Source organism: Vanellus vanellus (genome assembly GCF_965231255.1).
Source record: "Vanellus vanellus genome assembly, chromosome: 6".
Classification (NCBI taxonomy): Eukaryota; Metazoa; Chordata; class Aves; order Charadriiformes; family Charadriidae; genus Vanellus; species Vanellus vanellus.
The window spans coordinates 32,970,284-32,988,720 of record NC_138911.1 but is presented as its reverse complement, the minus strand read 5'-3'; the positions used below and the strand labels follow the sequence as shown (position 1 = coordinate 32,988,720).

General features: G+C 39.5%; 1 protein-coding gene and 1 long non-coding RNA gene across 2 annotated transcripts in view; both read right to left on the bottom strand.

Annotated features, from left to right (window-relative positions):
* COX16 (cytochrome c oxidase assembly factor COX16) overlaps positions 1-18,437 on the bottom strand; it is a 52,635-nt gene that overhangs the window by 14,411 nt on the left and 19,787 nt on the right. The gene's annotated exons all lie outside the window — the stretch shown is intronic.
* Positions 316-13,422, bottom strand: LOC309673440. Its single transcript, XR_014269315.1, has 3 exons — positions 13,400-13,422; positions 7,610-7,696; positions 316-416 (listed from the first exon to the last, which is right to left on the bottom strand). It is a non-coding gene; the product is annotated as an uncharacterized lncRNA (long non-coding RNA).

Sequence of the window (18,437 nt, the reverse complement as noted above, 5' to 3'; positions counted from 1 at the left end):
TGTAACTAGCCCTGCACTTGCATTACCTTAGATACTTAAATCTGTAACTGTTTTACTTTGAAACTGTCAAACTAAAAGCCTTAAACATATGAAACAAGAAAGACCAAGAAAGAGAAAATTGTGATCACATTATATATTTTACTGCTGACTGTTATGTTCAGTGAATAGTTATACAATATATTCCAGTTTTCAAAGTCTAAGGATGAGTCAAACTTCCAATTTTCTGGTGAACACAGCTCTTTCCTAGTTTTGATTCTGTACCGGCAATGCTGGTGATTCCTGACACCTTTCAGAGAATTTTGTTCAAAGATCAAATCTAAGAACAGAAATGTCAGTGAACCACAGCAGATGTGTTCCATGTTTTAACGTCTGAGCCCAGTTGTTCATCCCTCCCTTTGCATCTGTCTTCCACAGGCCTAAGAGTAGAAGCAAAGGGGAAAAAGATAATTAGCATTCTTCATGCTTAGAGAAAGTGTTTTACGTTCTCCTCAGACATCAGCCACATATGCAGTATTCAGACACAGTCTTTAGGCTAATCAATTAAAACATCAAATAAATCTACCATGAGAAAACATTCTCTTTTCTCGACCTTAAATACAACCAGCGTTAAACAAACAGGAGACTGGTAACGTGTTTAGTTCTACATACATGGTACACTAGTCCAACTATGACTAGTTCAGTGAAGAAAAGTTGTTATTCTTAATTTGTTTCTTCCTGATCTGAATGAAAAGGGCTCAGTTACCCTCATCACAACCAATCTCCAATGTCTATAAGCAGTCTAGAAAAGAAAAAGGAGGGAACACAAGGTATAGAGTTTGCCTGGTCGATGAGAAGATCCATCTTCAGAGTCTGCCTCAACACAAGCTCCCAGTTCTCAGGGGTACTTTAAATGCACACCTACTATCTGTATTGATGGGAATTGCTCTGAAGAATTTCCCAAGGCCATAACGTTCCCCTTGATTACAGACACTGCCTGCTAGTCAGCATGAAGCTCATGAGGCCGCAATTCCTAAGGATGCTCAGACAGGCAAGTCTAACGCCATCTCTGCATGGCCAGATGTCCCTATCCGATCAGAGATCTGGCCACAGAAATATATGCGTTTGCAACCTCCAGACACTTGAGAACTAAGCCAAAAGATCTGAAATGGTTAAAGTTTGTACAGGATACAGCTCCCACCTTCTTTGTAATAAAAAAACAACAACAACAACAAAACCCACCTCATAAAACAAGGTACTGTCTCTGCACTGGCCCTCTACATCAAATAATAAACGAAATTCTACATCTCTGCCTTGGCATTCAAGGCCTCCATAGAACTGCCCCTCGTTAAAGATGGATTGCCTTTCTCCTCCTGTGACCACGACCTCCAGCAACTGCCACGCTTCATTAGAACAATGAACCCATCCATCACACATGCAGAAATGCGAACTCTCTGGGCAGCCACACGGGCTTTGGAGCTTGCTTTTGCAGAGATAAGAGTGATCATAGACCTCACTGTATTCAGAACTAAATGCAAACACTATTTGTTATACTTGGTGTTCTTGCAATACACATACGGACAAGGGGAAACAAATGCTCCAGCAAGAAAAGAAACGAGAGTTTTATTTCCTCCTGTCTTCCCTTCATTTAATAATAAGGCACCCAAGACAACATGGTTGGAGCAGCATTTTTACTTAATTAACCACAGCCAGAATTTAACTTACAAAGACAGCTCAATATCCCCATTATCAAGTTTTATTTTAGCAATTTTTAGTGTGTTTTTTTAATTTGTGGTGTTTGCATGGCCACACTTGTGCAAGGCAAAGCGAAACAAGCAGCGAAGTTACTGTTGCTTCTCCTCCCCTTCGGGCCCTTCTGTCCTCAGAGTTCCTTGTGTATTCATTCTCCTCTGCCTGCACAAAGGAACTAGCTAAAAATGAGACACAGCATCCCAATAGTTGTAACTGTTTGATGCTATAGATTTAATATTGACAAAAATGCCAAAATGAAGGAGGCTAGCTGAAATTTCTCAGGAAAAAAGTCGTCCTGTAGGTAAGAAGTGAAGAGAAATTCTGTGGTGGGTTGACCCTGACTGGACACCAAGTGCCCACCAAAGCCGCTCTATCACTTCTCTTCCCCAGCCGGGCAGGGGGGAGAGAATATAATAAAAGGCTCGTGGGTTGAGTTAAGGAAAGGAAGATCACTCACCAATTACTGTTGTGGGCAAAACCAGACTCAACTTGGCAAAAAATTAATTTAATTTATTGCCAATCATATCAGAAGAGGATAATGAGAAAATAAAACCCAAATCTTAAAACACCTTCTCCACACCCCTCCCTTCTTCAGGGCTCAACTCTACTCCCGAATTCTCAACCTCCTCCCCTCAAGCGGCGCAGGGGGATGGGGAATGGGGTTTGCGGTCAGTTCATCACACGTTGTCTCTGCTGCTCCTTTCTCCTCAGGGAGGAGGACTCCTCACACTCTTCCCCTGCTCCAGCATGGGGTCCCTCCCATGGGACACAGTTCTTCACAAACTTCTCCAACGTGAATTTCTCCCACAGGCTGCAGTTCTTCACAAACTGCTCCAGTGTGGGTCCCTTCCACGGGATGCAGTCCTTCAGGAACAGACTGCTCCAACGTGGGTCCACCACAGGGTGACAAGTCCTGCCAGCAAACCTGCTCCAGCGTGGGCTCCTCTCTCCACAGGGCCACAGGTCCTGCCAGAAGCGTGGGCTTCCCATGGGGTCACAGCCTCCTTTGGGCATCCACCTGCTCTGGCGTGGGATCCTCCACAGGCTGCAGGTGGATATCTGCTCCACTCCAACCTCCATGGGCTGCAGGGGGACAGCCTGCCTCACCATGGTCTTCACCACGGGCTGCAGGGGAATCTCCACTCCAGCAGTGGAGCACCTCCTCCCCTCCTTCTTCACTGACCCTGGCATCTGCAGAGTTCTTTCTCTCACATATTCTCACACCTCTCTCCGGTTGCAATTGCTGTTGCGCAGTAACTTTTCCTCCTTCTTAAATATGTTCTCACAAAGGCGCTACCACTGTCGCTGATGGCCTCAGCCTTGGACAGTGGCGAGTCCCTCTTGGAGCCGGCTGGCATTGGCTATGTCAGATATAGGGGAAGCTTCTAGCAGCTTCTCACAAGAGCCACCCCTGTAGCTTCTCTGCTACTAAAACCTTTCCATGCAAACCCAATACATACTCCTTCTCCAGAAGCAGGAGTTTTATTCAGCAAATTAACTTACCAAAAAAAGACTATTTAAACCCTGTTTTGAGGACAAACTATACACACATCTTGGCAAGCTCTTAATATTTAACATATAGGCATATGCAAGACTTAAGTCCACTCTGCAGAACATGTTATTTTGCTCAAAACTTACACACACAAAACAAAAAGGGAGCAAGTAAGTATTTCATCATTCATTCCCTTTTTTGTTCCCTACACACTTACCCGCATAGAATAATTTAAACATACTTGACTCTGCACAGAAATTGAGTCATCTGCACTTTCTAAAGCCTTCGTTGCAAACCCTTGCTTTTCAGTTGCCAAATGAAAACAGACAGGTTACAAATTGTTTTCAGAAGCAATATGGCAGTTGAGAAAAAGTATATTAAGAAGTTCTGTTTCCAGTGTTTGCATCATGCTGTGCTATCTTTGCGACATCACAAGAACAAAAAAAAAAAGGAAAACTGAACATGCTATTTTCACTCTGAAAGGGCAGACAAACATCAATGCGAGCCACAATCACAGATCATAACCAGGGAACAGTTAAAATGTGGGCAGAGTCAGGAAAATGGCCTTGCCAAAGCGGTAGCTCCTTTATATTACACATCTGCCACGAGATCCAAATACAAACACATACATTTCGCGTCCATGATGACTGCTACGCCAACACACATACTGCCAAATGAGCTAAAAGTATTCAGCTATGTACTGGCAAATGAATCATCAGCTAAATTATGAATACAAATCCCTATTAGTAAATATGATGGGGGAAGCAGACAAAGCCCAAATGTCATAACGGCCTGGCAGTGTCCTCTGCACCATTATTTAGAAGGCAGGAAGGAACAGAAGACAATATCCCTTTACACTAGAGGACTCCTTCTTGTCAGGCTAAACCTCAGATTTAAGATCCATTTAAATTCAAGCTTTGTCTCTAAATACGGAATTCAAAGATGTGTGGACTTCTAATTACAGCATAACTTCACATTAAATTCTTACTGAAAAACTATTGAAATATTTGATGCGAGTATTCAGGCAGCTTTCATAAGAACCTGTCTGCAAGGCTTCAAAACCAATATTGTAAATATAATTTTTCAAGGCTTTACTTTTTTTTATTCTCGGGCATTGTTTTTTTTTTTTTTCCTAAGTAGCACTTGCAGCAAAAGTTAATGAAACATTCGCAGAGTATTTTGCACTACACAAAATGCTTATTTGATAGTATATCAATTCAAAGTGCAAAGGCAGGTGTATAGACAAATCTCAAAAAAGGCTTAAGAACAAAGTTTTCAAATCAGAATTTTGTCCCACTTCACACCCCACTGTTCCTTCAGATTTACCCTTACTAAACTTCAAAAGGTTCCCGAAGATACAGACTTAAAAACTATTCTTAGGTGGCTAAAAGTAATAGGGGTTAAGCAGAAAATTATTCTTAGAAATCTTCGCAGGTAGATATTTGAGGCTGTAAGTGCCTAAAATCCTTTCAAAACCAGGCTGCCACTTCTCTTTTTAAGGCTGACGTTTCAGTTTTTCAATTAGAACCTGGACAGAATTTCTGTCTGGAAAAAAAGGTGCACCTCAGGGTGCAGACAAGGGGCATCGCTTCAGAGCAAAACAAGAACACCCGGTGCTTGCAGCCTCTACCACACCAGGGACTCCTACAGTGCACTGTGATAAACTGTTGGCCTCTCTACGCTCCTTTCAGTAAAAGGAAATTTTTGTTTGTGACACAAATATTTCTGGCACAGTTCTAAACCTAAATGTGCTGCTACTGAAAAAATTCTCTAGCTAACAATTTTGCGCTGATCTTCAGTGACCACAGTTCATTTCGGCTCAGAAGCAAATAATACAGACAGAGAGCAACTGTGAAATTTGTCAATGTCAGTAACTTTACCTCCAGGATAGGGAATGGACATCTCTTCCACAAAGGAACCCAAAGAACACCATCACTATCCCCTTTTGATGTTCAGAGTGATGGAGCACCTCTCCTATGAGGACAGGCTGAGAGAGTTGGGGTTGTTCAGCCTGGAGAAGGCTTCAGGGAGACCCGATTGCAGCCTTCCAGTACTTAAAGGGGGCCCACAGGAAAGATGGGGACAGACTTTTTATCAGGGCCTGTCACGATAGGACAAGGGGTAATGGTTTTAAACTAAAAGAGGGAAGATTTAGGCTAGATATAAGGAAGAATTTTTTTTTTTTTTTTTACAATGAAGGTGGTAAAACACTGGAACAGGTTGCCCAGAGAGGTAGTAGATGACCCATCCCTGGAAACATCCAAGGTCAGGTTGGACGGGGCTCTGAGTAACCTGATCGAGTTGAAGTTGTCCCTGCGCATTGCAGGGGCTTTAGACTAGATGACCTTTAAAGGTCCTTTCCAACCCAAACCATTCTATGATTCTACTAAACATAGGAATACAAAGCAGATTAACAGTGTCACTCCTGCTCCAGCACTCAGAGAGGAGGAACAAGTTGATTCCCCTTCTAATTTTCAGGGTAGCATCCCAGTCGTCCAAAACACATGTATGCCTGAATCTGTAATTTAAATAGCCCACTTTCATATGCAGTTTCTCTCTCAGCTATAATCATTATTATTTATTTGTCCACTTACTATTTGTGGCCATGGGTTTTAGCGCAAACCAAGTCTCAAATATATTACACCTTCTAAAATTAAGGGTTCAATTACTACACAAGGAAACTGCCAGGAGACAACCATGGCATGAGAAGAGGACTGTGCTTTTAACAGTCTCCTCTCACATAAGTCAGTACAGTAAGTTGTATACTTGTGTTCCGAGATTGGCATGTACTGACCAAATATTTGTATGCCAAAGTCTTACAAAACTGTCCCAAAAGATGTTTCTACCCTAAAACTAGTTAGTTACTTTTACTAAAACATGAATATCCTTTCCTACCCTACCCTCCACAAAATAATATCCCACTGAGAAAGATTTCAGCTTTTACTTTGGAAATAGCAAAGGATGATGGCTTGAATGTTTTTTTTTTAATCTGCTCACACCAGCATAAATACATGGGGCACAGTATCCACAATACAGAGAGTCCACAAAATGACTGTTCATACAAAATTCTTCACTTTGTTCTCCCCACCCATTTTTCTAAACTTAGAGTAAAGCAGAACCACCAGTTCTGGCTCTTCCAACTGAATATCTTCTTTGAAAACACTTATCATATGCTTAACTCCTCTAAACGGAAAATCAGCAATCTTGCATGGATCAGTCAACTTTAATCTTCCTTGAGAATAAAAGACTCCCATAAATTGTTACAAAAGTCTGTGTCATAAATATTCCAAGTTGTGGTTTATGAGCAGAGTGAGAAGCTGTAGACAAGAGAGGATAAATCCCAGGACTCAGGAAGTACAGTATAAACTACAGCCAAGCTGAGTGCCGTTCTACTTAAGGAATTAAAGGAACAAAGCTTGTAAAGGTTGTAAAGTACAATAAAGGTTGTACTTAAGCCAAACTCTTTGGCTTACAGTCTTTAGAAACAGAGAAGTGCAAGGCAAAACATACCATTTTGTGCAACTTCATTCACAACATTAACTACATCATTTATAATATCTAATACACGAAAAACACTTAGGTAAGGCTACTGCATATGCTTCGACAGGAATACTTCTGAATACTAGGGAGACAGCTGAGACTAGATGCAAAACCTGGCTTTGCGTCCTTTGACTCCTTCCCAAGATCTGCATAGAATACAGACAGTTAAATAAAAAAATATTTCATCCAGCCTCTGACAGATATTAATGCAGACATTTCCAAAGGAGCAATACAAATTGTTATTACAGCAGCAGTTCCCAGAGTTACAGTACATGGTGCACCAGCGATCTCTCAAAATCCAATCCAACTTGCTTCCAGATGGGTCAAAAAAAGACCTATGATCCCAAACTCTGGACCATGCATTTTCACATGATAATGCCATGAGAAATGCAATTAAGTTAAAGGCTAATACGATGACCAAACCATCCCATACTTCAGCAAGCACTTAAGCAATCTAGATTTCTCATATATAAGGTCATCAAAACTAACAAGGGTTCTATAGCTTTCGGTTCCGAGAATAAAGTACTCAAGTGTTTAATCAATGATTTGTATGCTTTTGCATCCAGCTTGATTGCAGGTGCACATTTATTTATTTGATTTATAAAACATAAATTAGTGCTTGAAACCTTGGCTCTGAGCATGCTAGCATAAATTTCACTTCACAGTAAAATTCAGTGCAAAAACTGTTCCAGCATAAAATAAAATATTCCAATAGAGAAAAAACCACCACAAGTCTGGAACACAGGAAGACCTGTGGTGTTTTTGAAAGGTCCCTGCAAGGAAAAGCAAATTTTGCTGCATGCATAAAGATGAACCAGTTCTAAGTACAGACCCAATCACACCTCTCACCTTAAAGTCAGAATGGCAGAGCGCTCCAATACCGGCTCTCAAAGCTGGCATTCCTGGGCTTTGCTACATCTTGGTTTCTCTGCAATCCTATAGTGCAAAGGGAGGGACTTGCTAAGTATTCCGTGCAGTTTTTCCCCAAAGTTCCTTTTTACTTTTTTTCCAATCAAGAATCAAAAGTGTAAGACCTCTCAGGTGAAATGGATAGACCATACTGAAGATCCATGGTGTAAACCACACTAGAAAGGCAAGAGTGGTTCAGCCTGATTTACTATCAGAGGATTTAATGTGTTTATTTATCGTCACAGAAAGGGCTGAAAAGCGAGGCAATAGCACGTTCTTTCCTGTGGGCCAAAATGTGGACCGCTGGTCACAAAAAAAGATTCTTAGCCTGGAACGAGAGTTGCAGAATTTGCTGAGTCAGCCATCATAAAACATTGACAGAGAAACAGCAAGAGGAGTAAGTCGGCTATTTTAAAAACATTAAAAACAATTTCTCAAGGTGCCTTTGTAAAGCCCCTTTAGTATGCTATACCTTTCCTACTACAGCCACTTAAACATCGTGAAGTACAGGACATAAACTAAACACCCTTAAGGTATCAGTTCAGAAAAAGGAAATGTTACCTAAATCAGTACTTAAAAATGTCCTTTTCTTCTTGTCAATGTGTGGAAATAATTTATGAAAAATTAATGAAATCTACTAAAAGATTTTAAGTTCTTAAATATCAGTTTCATCATACCTTAACTTACATGCAAGGTCTTTGCAATGTTTTAACAAACCTCTCAAAATTCCTTACAACGCGTCTGCTGTTAACATATATATTTGACAGCTACGTTTTCAAATGCGCTTTCTGCATATTTCAGTTAACCCATCACCATGTTATTTAGTTACTATTAGTACAGCATTAACCAATGTATGCAAAAGAAAAAGTCCAGTTCTAATATGAAAAATGTTGAACTCCTCCATTCAGAATCATGTGATCTTTATCGGCAAAAGCAAAAGCTTTTACTTTAATAAAAGTTGCACAAATACGAAAAGAAGTCTTATTAGAGTTCTTGAATATTTACTAAAGAATGATTTGCTGTATCCAAATTATAGGGTTAATTGGTTCATCTGCACCAACTTTCTGACAGTAACGGACATGCTACTGAAAGGAAACCTAAGGTAGATGAAAGGACTCACATATTTATTTATCACAATATTTAGGCAAAAAAAACACCATACAATATCTAAACTACTATCTTTTGCTTGTTCTATTATTTCAGAAACACAATAGAATTCATTTAAAGGGAAAAGTCTAACTATCTCATAGGAGACCAAACTTTAAAGCTTCAATAAAAGCACTGAAGCTTCAAAAAAACAACAAAAAAACGCCCCAAAACCACAAACCCAGAACACCCTAACCAACCAACCTTCTCATGTAACAGAGCTAGTCTGCTTCTTCAAATGTCATATAAAAACATAATACAGTTAAAAGAATGCAAAAGCACACTTACGGATTGGGAATGCTTTCCTAAATCAAACTTAAACATATATAAATACATATGCATTTTTTTCTTTTCTAAATACGTAAGTTAACGCCTAGGGCCATGTCTTGAGCCATGTGAAAATATATGCGCTACCCCCATTCAAACAGGCCCAGTTTTCACAAACCAACAGCAAGAAAACATATATTAAAATTTTTGCTGACTCAAAATAATCAACAATATAAAAAAAAAGTCTGCTTTTTTAACCCTAATTTTTTAATTATGTTTTAAAACGTCGTTTTGATTTGTAAGACAAATCTCAAAACTTTCTGTAAGTACTGAAACAAATCTTGACTTTATGTCTATGTGAACTGAATTTTCAGAATTCAGTGAGAACCTATAAAAATTGCTTTTATTGTTCTGAAAATACATTTCTAACAAATAAATTACATATTGAGCAACCTCCCAACTACCAAATTCTTATAACTGTCATACTAAATCCGCATGTGTTAAAGGAATTAACACTTCTCATTCTACAGTTCACATAGCTTTTAAGTAAAAACACTTTCCACACTGACATCTAGTGAAGTTTTACAGTAAGAAGAAAAAGCCTATTCTAATACTTTGCACTTACAGAAAACTTTTTGTCTTCCAAATTACCTATATTTTAGAGTATTAGAATTTGCAACAAATTTGTACATGGTGCACTGTTTTCTTTCGAAAGATATTTTGCCGCTATTTTTAATAAATAACATGTTTACCTGCCAAAGGCTCGGACATTCTGACGGGTACATTAGAGAAAGTTAACACAATACAATCTGGTGTAATTTAATTTAAACCATGAGCAGCAGGTTACTGTTTTCCTATTATGCCAGATGTACTTATAAGGGCTAAACATCCAACGTTAACAAAACGATTCTACTAAATTCAGTAGGAATTATTAATGCAAAAAATTCATACATTTTAGATACTAATAAGACGAGTCATCTCTCTTCTCTATTTCATCTCCTGAAAGCCTGTATTCCTACAGTCTCTCTGTAATCAATGAAGAAAGAAACGTTCCTCTGGGAATACCTAAATTAGTCTCCTGCTCGGAATCATCCCAGACCTTACGCTTGGTAGGCTTTATGAACAGCACACATAGTCTTTGAGGGTGCGGAGGTGGAGGGACTGTTCGGGAGAGCTTGTGAATTCTTGACCCCATAGCTGCCTGTCTACTCGCACAGGGACAACATACAATCTCAGATACCTTCTACCCTCCTTGAGCTGCGCTCCAGGGAGGCAAGACATGATGTTGTACCAGCTACAACATTAATTTCAGCACTCATTAAGGTTCTAAAGGCAAAGTCTCATTTGTATGCCTCATCAAAAAAAGGCAGCTAAGCACGGCCTGACACAACATACAGGAGGTTCAGTGCTGACTCTGGGGAAAATGTATCACCTACTGAATTACAAGCAAACCTATAAATGCTTTCTGCAGTGACAGTTATTTGAAGAGAGACAGATGATGCGTTTTCCCCTTTCATTAGTTGTACTCCAGATACGAGTTTGGGCTCTGCTTTTTCAGACTGCCACATAGCTGTAGTTTGCAACAGAATCGATTGACTAGAGTCTTCCCAGCCTCAAAACCCAAAGGAGAAGAAAGGGAAGGTCCGTTTAGACAGAGATCACACTTAAAATGGAAACATTCCTGGGCAAAGGGTTTTCAACACTTTCTTGGTAAAAAACGTAGTGATCTGCAAGTCCAGCAGTGCAGAACATCCTGATGTAGGGACTGGGACCCCAGTACTTCTGTTTGAGCTTCAATCTGCTGCCACCATGGCTATTGGCTTCACAAGATGAGCCTGGAAAGCTAGATGTTTTCTGGCACTTGAGGGAGGTGAGGGGAAAAACAGCTGGATATTAAATTATGTTTTGGCTAAAAGCTGCCTAAAGCTAAATTATACACTTGTAATCACTTCAATTGCAAGGCAAAAATACTAGTAATTAATTGTGGCAATGTGACAGGATTTAAAGCAACCAAACAGAATTCTTGGTAGTATATAAAATGTAAAAATCTGAAAGCTATCAACATTTTATGTACTGAAATTAGTTCCACTTGCAATGGCATCAAAATGCGTTTCTCCAGTTAATAACCTCTTCATCTGCATCTAATCTTGACAACAGAAACACCACCAAGAACTATGAAATGGAAAAATGGCTTCTGTTTAAAACAAGGAACTCTTAAATACTTCCACTCTATTTTGTATTTTGTCACGGAGCAGCTCAATAATCTGAAGTAAAGCTGCCAGATGTCCAGATTTCTCCAGACATAGCCCTTTTTTTTTTTCCACACAGAAATCCTGTCCTGGCAAAAAAAAAAGACAAATTTGGCCATTTCCCTGGAATTTCCAGATCCTGGGCAGCATAGTCAGGTGGTAGCTCTAATGTGGCTGCTTGATGCTTGGAAATCCAGGACAATATATACCCACCAGGGCTTTTGTGCATCCAAACAAAGAGCTACTTTGTGTGCAGAACATACCTATCATGCTCCCTTTACTGAGTACTCTGGAGTAAGACACGCTAGACAGGATCCAAATTCTGTCCTGAATTTCCTGGACATAAATATGAGAGCCCTCACACAAAGCACTCACTCTAAGGCAATCTTCTACATCCATCCACAACTTGCATGTGCTTATGAGAGGGTTGGAACAATACACAGGGCCACCACGGTGATTTACTAGTACACCCATCTGAAGATTCAGAACTAGATTTATAGGGACCCAGCACCTGGTTGTGTAGCAAAATCCATACCCTGAATTAGACTTCTGGAATCCAGAAAAAAAAAAAAGGCAGGATGACTTAAATGCTTAGAAAGGTGATACACACTGGGCAGCAATTAGAGCAGCAGTAACTACAGACAAGAGGGAAGGCTGAAGAGTTTGCAACTTACGCTGAGATTCGAGGAGATACCTCCTTCCAGTTAGGATTTAGCCTAACTAACCTAGATGTCTTTAGCCATCTCAGAGTGAGGAGGCCCAGGTTTTGTTTGCTTATTTTGAAGAAAAAGAACAAATCTCTCATTTCAGATAAAGAACAATGCCCTGACAAAAGGGGGGCCAGACTCAAGATGTTTAATATGGAATACTCATTTGATAAAAATATAGAAATTCTAAATGACATAGGAATTAAAACCCAGGTTTCCCCTACTTCACATATATTATCTAAACCCTAGGTCACAACCACATTTTCTCCCTCATTCTTCCGATTTCTTAACTATTCCATAGAGAGATTTGTTTTAAAAAGGAAATCTGATAACGCTTGCAGCTCCAGGCAATCTACAAATTTATGGTTACTGCATGTTTCCCAGAGAAAGGAGATGTGCCATGAAACTCTCATCCACATCCTGGGTACCTGCCCTCTGGCTGAACCAGCAGGTCACAGGGAGCAGCATCCCAACTTTGACGTCCATTTTGTGTGAGGGCTCACTTGTACTCAACAGCTCACTTAGCGGCGCTCACATCTCAGCTTACACAGATTGAGGAACATCTATTTAATGGAGCCTAGAAGATTTTCTATATATTTAATAGATGCCAAGATATGAGGCACCTTGAAAACTATGGTACTAAAGAGCTTGCCCAAAAGCAGAATTTTAGGTACCTAAAGGATCTTTACTCCAAAAGTGGTATGCATCCAGGTAGCCACAGAACGGAAGTTTTAAGAATCAAAACTTTAGATCTACACAGGTATTAAGCCCCTGAAACTTTAAGTCAATTTTTCCAATCTTTATAAAAGGCACAAGACCTCTCTTCCTCTCAGAGAGATGCAATTTTTGATCAATTACATTTATTAATGTATTCTTACACACAGGATATAGCACAACATCCTAGCATGAATGGCAGAAAACCCCTGCAATTTCTACAGTAGTAGTAACCACTGCATACATGGAAACTGATACGTAAGGGCTTTTCTTCATTAAAAAAAACAAAAAACAAAAACCAAAAAACTTAGGAAGAAAGTTTGATAAGAATTCGGTGAAACCCTTTACCACAGAAACCCTGAATATTTATTTATGGTCTCTGGCCAAATGCAGTATCATTAACAATACATTTTCATATTCATCGCCAAAAAAAATATGCTGGCACAATATTACAAGCTTGAAACTAAATATTCACTTATAAAACAGATATTTCAAAGTTAAAAATTAGTAGAGCTTTAATTCTTCATGAGTGAACCCACATATTACCAAAATAATCTCTATATTACTATTATTAACATCATCACATCCAGATTTAATGAGACTGTCACAACTTTTAACAATCATATTGTGATTTTGAGAGCCCATACCTGTTTCAGGTTATTAATAGAAGTCTTCTGGCACTGACAGGTTTACTGGTTTTATCAGAACAGGCTTGATGACCTTGGTCTCTTTGTTGTTTTTTTTTCAACTTGATACAAGATGGTATGAAAAGGCAGGTATGGGCAATACCTTATCTCCAGGTTGTCCTACAGTGCTTTAAGCTGTTTGTGGTGACAAGAAGCAGTAGGTCTAGGTGGATTCAATCACTGGAAACCATTGAAAAGCACATACACAGTGTCAGCCTCAGAATGGGGCAACAAAAATGTTACTGAATCCCTGACTGACTCCATATTTGCCTTTTTCAGAAAAATGCCATTTAATATACTAAACTGAAATGATGTCTGAAAAATAAAAACATACACCTCTGTCTGGTATCATAGCAAATTCAGTAAGCAGCTGTTTAGAGACAAAGCAGGGAAGTCATCTGAGCTCAGGCAAAATGGATTAGCTTTTGCTGAAATCAATGCAAAAACATGAACCCAACACTAGCAGCTGAACCTCAAAATCTTCAAGAATAGCATGGATAAAGAGCTCATTTCCATATAATCCCTCTGGACTGAACTGAAACAAGAAAGAAAACTGACATCTGAACATCTGCCACCACCACAATACAGAGTATGAAAAGCTCTGCTACCCTTTCATTTCTGTGCCATATTGCAGGACTGAAATTACTACCTTGGGTGATTCTGAAACATGGTCAAAAGATGTAACAAGTTCCAAATTCCCCCAGCCAACAGAAACAAAGGCACTATAAGGGCACCTGCTTAGCCATCAATCAGGAGCCAGGCTGCCTCACTTAACATCCAATTCTAAAACCCTCCACTAAGCAGGCCGTGCTTGAAAGCAAGGTCTGCTTTAATTTAGTAAAATGTGCTTCATTACATAAAGATAAATGACTGACAAACATTTTTTTTTTCTCCTATAAGCAATCACAAACATATGCCTCTCGCATTCTCTAAATCGCCAAACAACATTTCAGTGTATTATTTTCTTAATTTTTGGAGGACCTAAGGCCAAGTTCATTAATGAATTTAGTCTTTGAAAATCAACTAAAACTACTTATACAAGGAAATTAGCCAAAGTTTGTCTTCATTAGGCTTGAGACTCAGGCCAACCTGACCTGCTTAAAGAAAAAAAAGAAAACAATAATCACCAACATCAATCCCTTGCCACACTGTGCTTGTGTAATTAGCTTACTGAAACCAATTAAACACATGAAGATGCATTTATAAATAAATAAATCCTAAAAAGCTAGATGAGAAGACTTCATTGTTCTTCCACGTTCTGTGACAGACGCTACAATGATTCCACATTCCCTTGCTGACAAGTGAAGAAAGGATATTTTTTCCATCCAAAAAATTCCACCAGACACTAATTAAAGATACTCTGATTTTGTTCACACTCAAACCAAACAGAATGGTTTTAACACAACCTCCTATGAAATCATGGAGGAAACTCTCCAGAATCACAGAATACCTCAGACACAAAACCTAACTCGTCTGCACCTGAAGTTAGGCAGAGGTTTATCTCACCATCCATTCACTAGTCAAATTAAATATAAATATATTTATACACTAAGGATGTACTTACTTAAGGATGGTACTCAGCTCACTGAAATGTGGTAATAATAAAGTGTTGAGCTCAATCTCTCCACTTTTCAGTCAGAAGAGAACAACACATTTCTCAAGCATCTATTTTAAAATTGAATGAAACATATTACGGGGACATTTCTCTCTCAAATCATCTATATGGACTGCCTGGATAGCTATCTCAAACTAGGCATTTCATTTAACAAAATGGAAACATGACCAAGATGAATCCCTGACTTGATGCACAGCACCACAAGCACACATCTAGATTTAGCTGAGCAGATACTGAGTGTTTAAATTTCACTTCCCTAACTCTAACAATACAAATAAAATATTTAGAGTATTTTGAGTACTAACAGTGTTAATTTAAATTGACCTTAGCATTGGTAGGGGGTGTTGGCACACCAGGAAGCCTAGAGAATGAGCCTAAATCCATTTGGAACAAAATCAAGCAGAAAGCCTGCAGAACACAGAAGATAACTGAGTGCCTGGAATGACGTGGGCTGGCAGCAATAGCGTTAATCAGTCATTAGTTGTCATTAGAACACACTACACCACCATGGGCTTTGCCAGTCCAGACCAATCACAATGTCTTGGCCTATCCAGATTACTCCTTGAAATGGTGAAGTCAGTGAAGTTTGGGTAAGTCTTATGATCTTTGGCAACACCAAGGTGTAATAGGATTTCAAGCATAGATGCTTATCCATTAAGAACTGGAATAAAAACACCTTGCCATTTTCAGTCAATTGAACAATTTGGGGGAAGAAAGTGAAAACCACACCTTTACATTCTGCTACAATACTGTCTGCTACCTCAGTAAAATCCTTAGTATCTTTGATAGCTTTGCAAATAGAGCAAATACTGTTTTCTAACACAGATGCAGGTCCTCAAATAAGATAAACAAGACAGCTTGCAGTAAAGCAGCTCTATCTAGCACTAGTAGCTCACAATATGTTTAATGATGGGGACAATCTGCTGACATTCCACAACTACAAGTAAAAAATAGCATTATTTGTGTATTTTTAAATGCTACAGACATATGCAGAAGTTTAGGTTATTTTCCTTTAAAATCTTCACCTCATATGAAAGGTGCAGATTTATTTATTCTTATTTAAAAGAAGAAAATGATGTGACATATAGAAACATGACAGACTGTTCAGAAACCATACTAATTTTACAATAACCTTTTAAGTTGCATTTAATTCTGTAATGCTTCTTTTTCAGAAAAAAAAAAAAAAAAAACAACCCAAAAAATCCAACAACATTACAAACCAAAAAAAAACAAAACAAATTTCTGCTGAGGAACAGAAATCCTATCCAGGTGGAGTTCATCGGCAGGTAAAATAGAAACAATAACCAACAGACAATTTTGCTTGTAATACTTCAGGGCATGCCTATGTGTGCAACTCCTGTAGACATATCTGAGCTGGTTTACATAATGACAGCAACATGAACATGCCAGCCAGCTACACAGCATAGTCTTGTCCAGTCACTCACAAATTTATTCCCCTTTTTGGGTGGATGTTGCAACCTCATTTAAACACCATCTCAACTCAATAGTTTGAAATAAACTGCAGAATCGCTGTGAACCAGAGCGATGTTTCGACAGCAACACAAAAGCATTCTAATAGACAGAGACCACTTACTTCTCAACTACCCACTTATAATAATGAGAAAGTGCTGGACTGATTTCCTGGACCTTCCTGAGCCAAATGCCAGTTATGTTCTCCCCTGACATAAAGGCCTCATGGAAACTGGTCGGTTCTCTGCTCCTGTTTCCTCCTAAACTATTTCACCCTGACCCAAAACACTTGAATTAATGGATCTCACCCGAGGAAATATTTTTTTAATACTCACTTGAATTTAAATAATTCCTTCTATTTGAATTAATTAACTTTCCCGTTCCCTATGTAAAGTAGAGCAGCATTAATTATCTCCCTTTTACAGATTGAGAAAGTGAGACACACTAAAATTCAGTGACTTGCTTATAGGCAGAGAGGAGCTTTGTGGTAGAGGAGGGAACCAAAGCAAGAACCTGAGCAAGATGGAAATAAAAATTCCAATGAGATCAGTGGAAGTTCTTTAAATCACATGCTGCTGTGGGTCCCCTGACACCCATTCGTGAGCTTCAAGATGCGATGTTAAAGGACAACACCAGGGGCCCACCAACAACGTTCTAAAGCTGTAATACTGAGTATAACCAACCAGACAGTCAACACACTTAAATCACTATCAAGCCCAATTATGAGAACAGCCATAAACCAGTAAAATGTCAATGTCATAAGTGATCACATTAGCCTTCTTTCCTCTTCCACTCCTTATTCATCTCCCCCCCCCTGTCCCTCCCCCTTAAAGGACAGCAGACTTCTAGGATAATCCTCTACGTACCATATGGGCTCTTCTTACCAACTCCAAGGTCTAGGATTATAAAATGATATAACTGTGAGGATATCAGCTTTCATTTCATGAGTTAGGACTTCAAGACACCAAGTAAATGCAATAAATGAGAATTGACAATGGCAATACTAACACCTTGCAGGCGTCTATAAGCTATGTCTTGTGGCTGAGACATGATTACATGCTGGTCAATTGGTCAAAAAGATTAGCTAAGGAGCTCCAAACACTGCCATTCCCTTTACAGAAATTTTAAAGACAATCTACCCAGTCTGCATAAAGCAAGCTTTATGCTCCTAGCACACTTACTAATGAGTATGCTTCACACCACCACCATCACTCCTTTTATACTCCTTCCTCTTCTTATTGTCTTTAACTGCAGTGGCCAAGCTGAGTTCTGATTGAGCTTTGGCCCTTCTAATTTTCCCTCTACATAGTTTTGTTATATCTTGGTAATCCTCATAAGTTGCCAACCCCCTTTTCCAGAGAATGTAAGCTTTCTTTTTTTTCCTGAGGTCCAGCCAAAGCTCTCTATTTAGCCAGGCTGGTCTTCTTCCCCGTCTGCTCGTTTTTCGAGACACAGGGATAGCCTTCTCCTGCACTTCTAAGAGTACCTGCTTGAAGTATGCCCAGCCTTCCTGGGCACCTTTGACCTTCAAAACTGCCTCCAAAGGGACACTCTCGACCACGCTCCTAAGCAGGCTAAAGTCTGCCCTTCGGAAGTTCAAGGTGGCAGTTCTGCTGGCTCCCCGCCTTGCTTCACCAAGAATTGAAAATTCTACCATTTCGTGACCACTGTGCCCAAGACGACCTCCAACCTTTACAGCCCCCACAAGACCTTCTCTGTTAACAAACAGTAGGTCCAGTAGGGCACTTCCCCTAGTTGGTTCCTTCACCAGCTGTGTTAGGAAGTTGTCTTCCACACGCTCCAGGAACCTCCATGACTGTTCCCTCTCTGCTGCGTAGTATTTCCAGCAGACATCTGGGAAGTTGAAGTCCCCCACAAGAACAAGGGCAGATGATCGTGAGACCTCTGCCAACT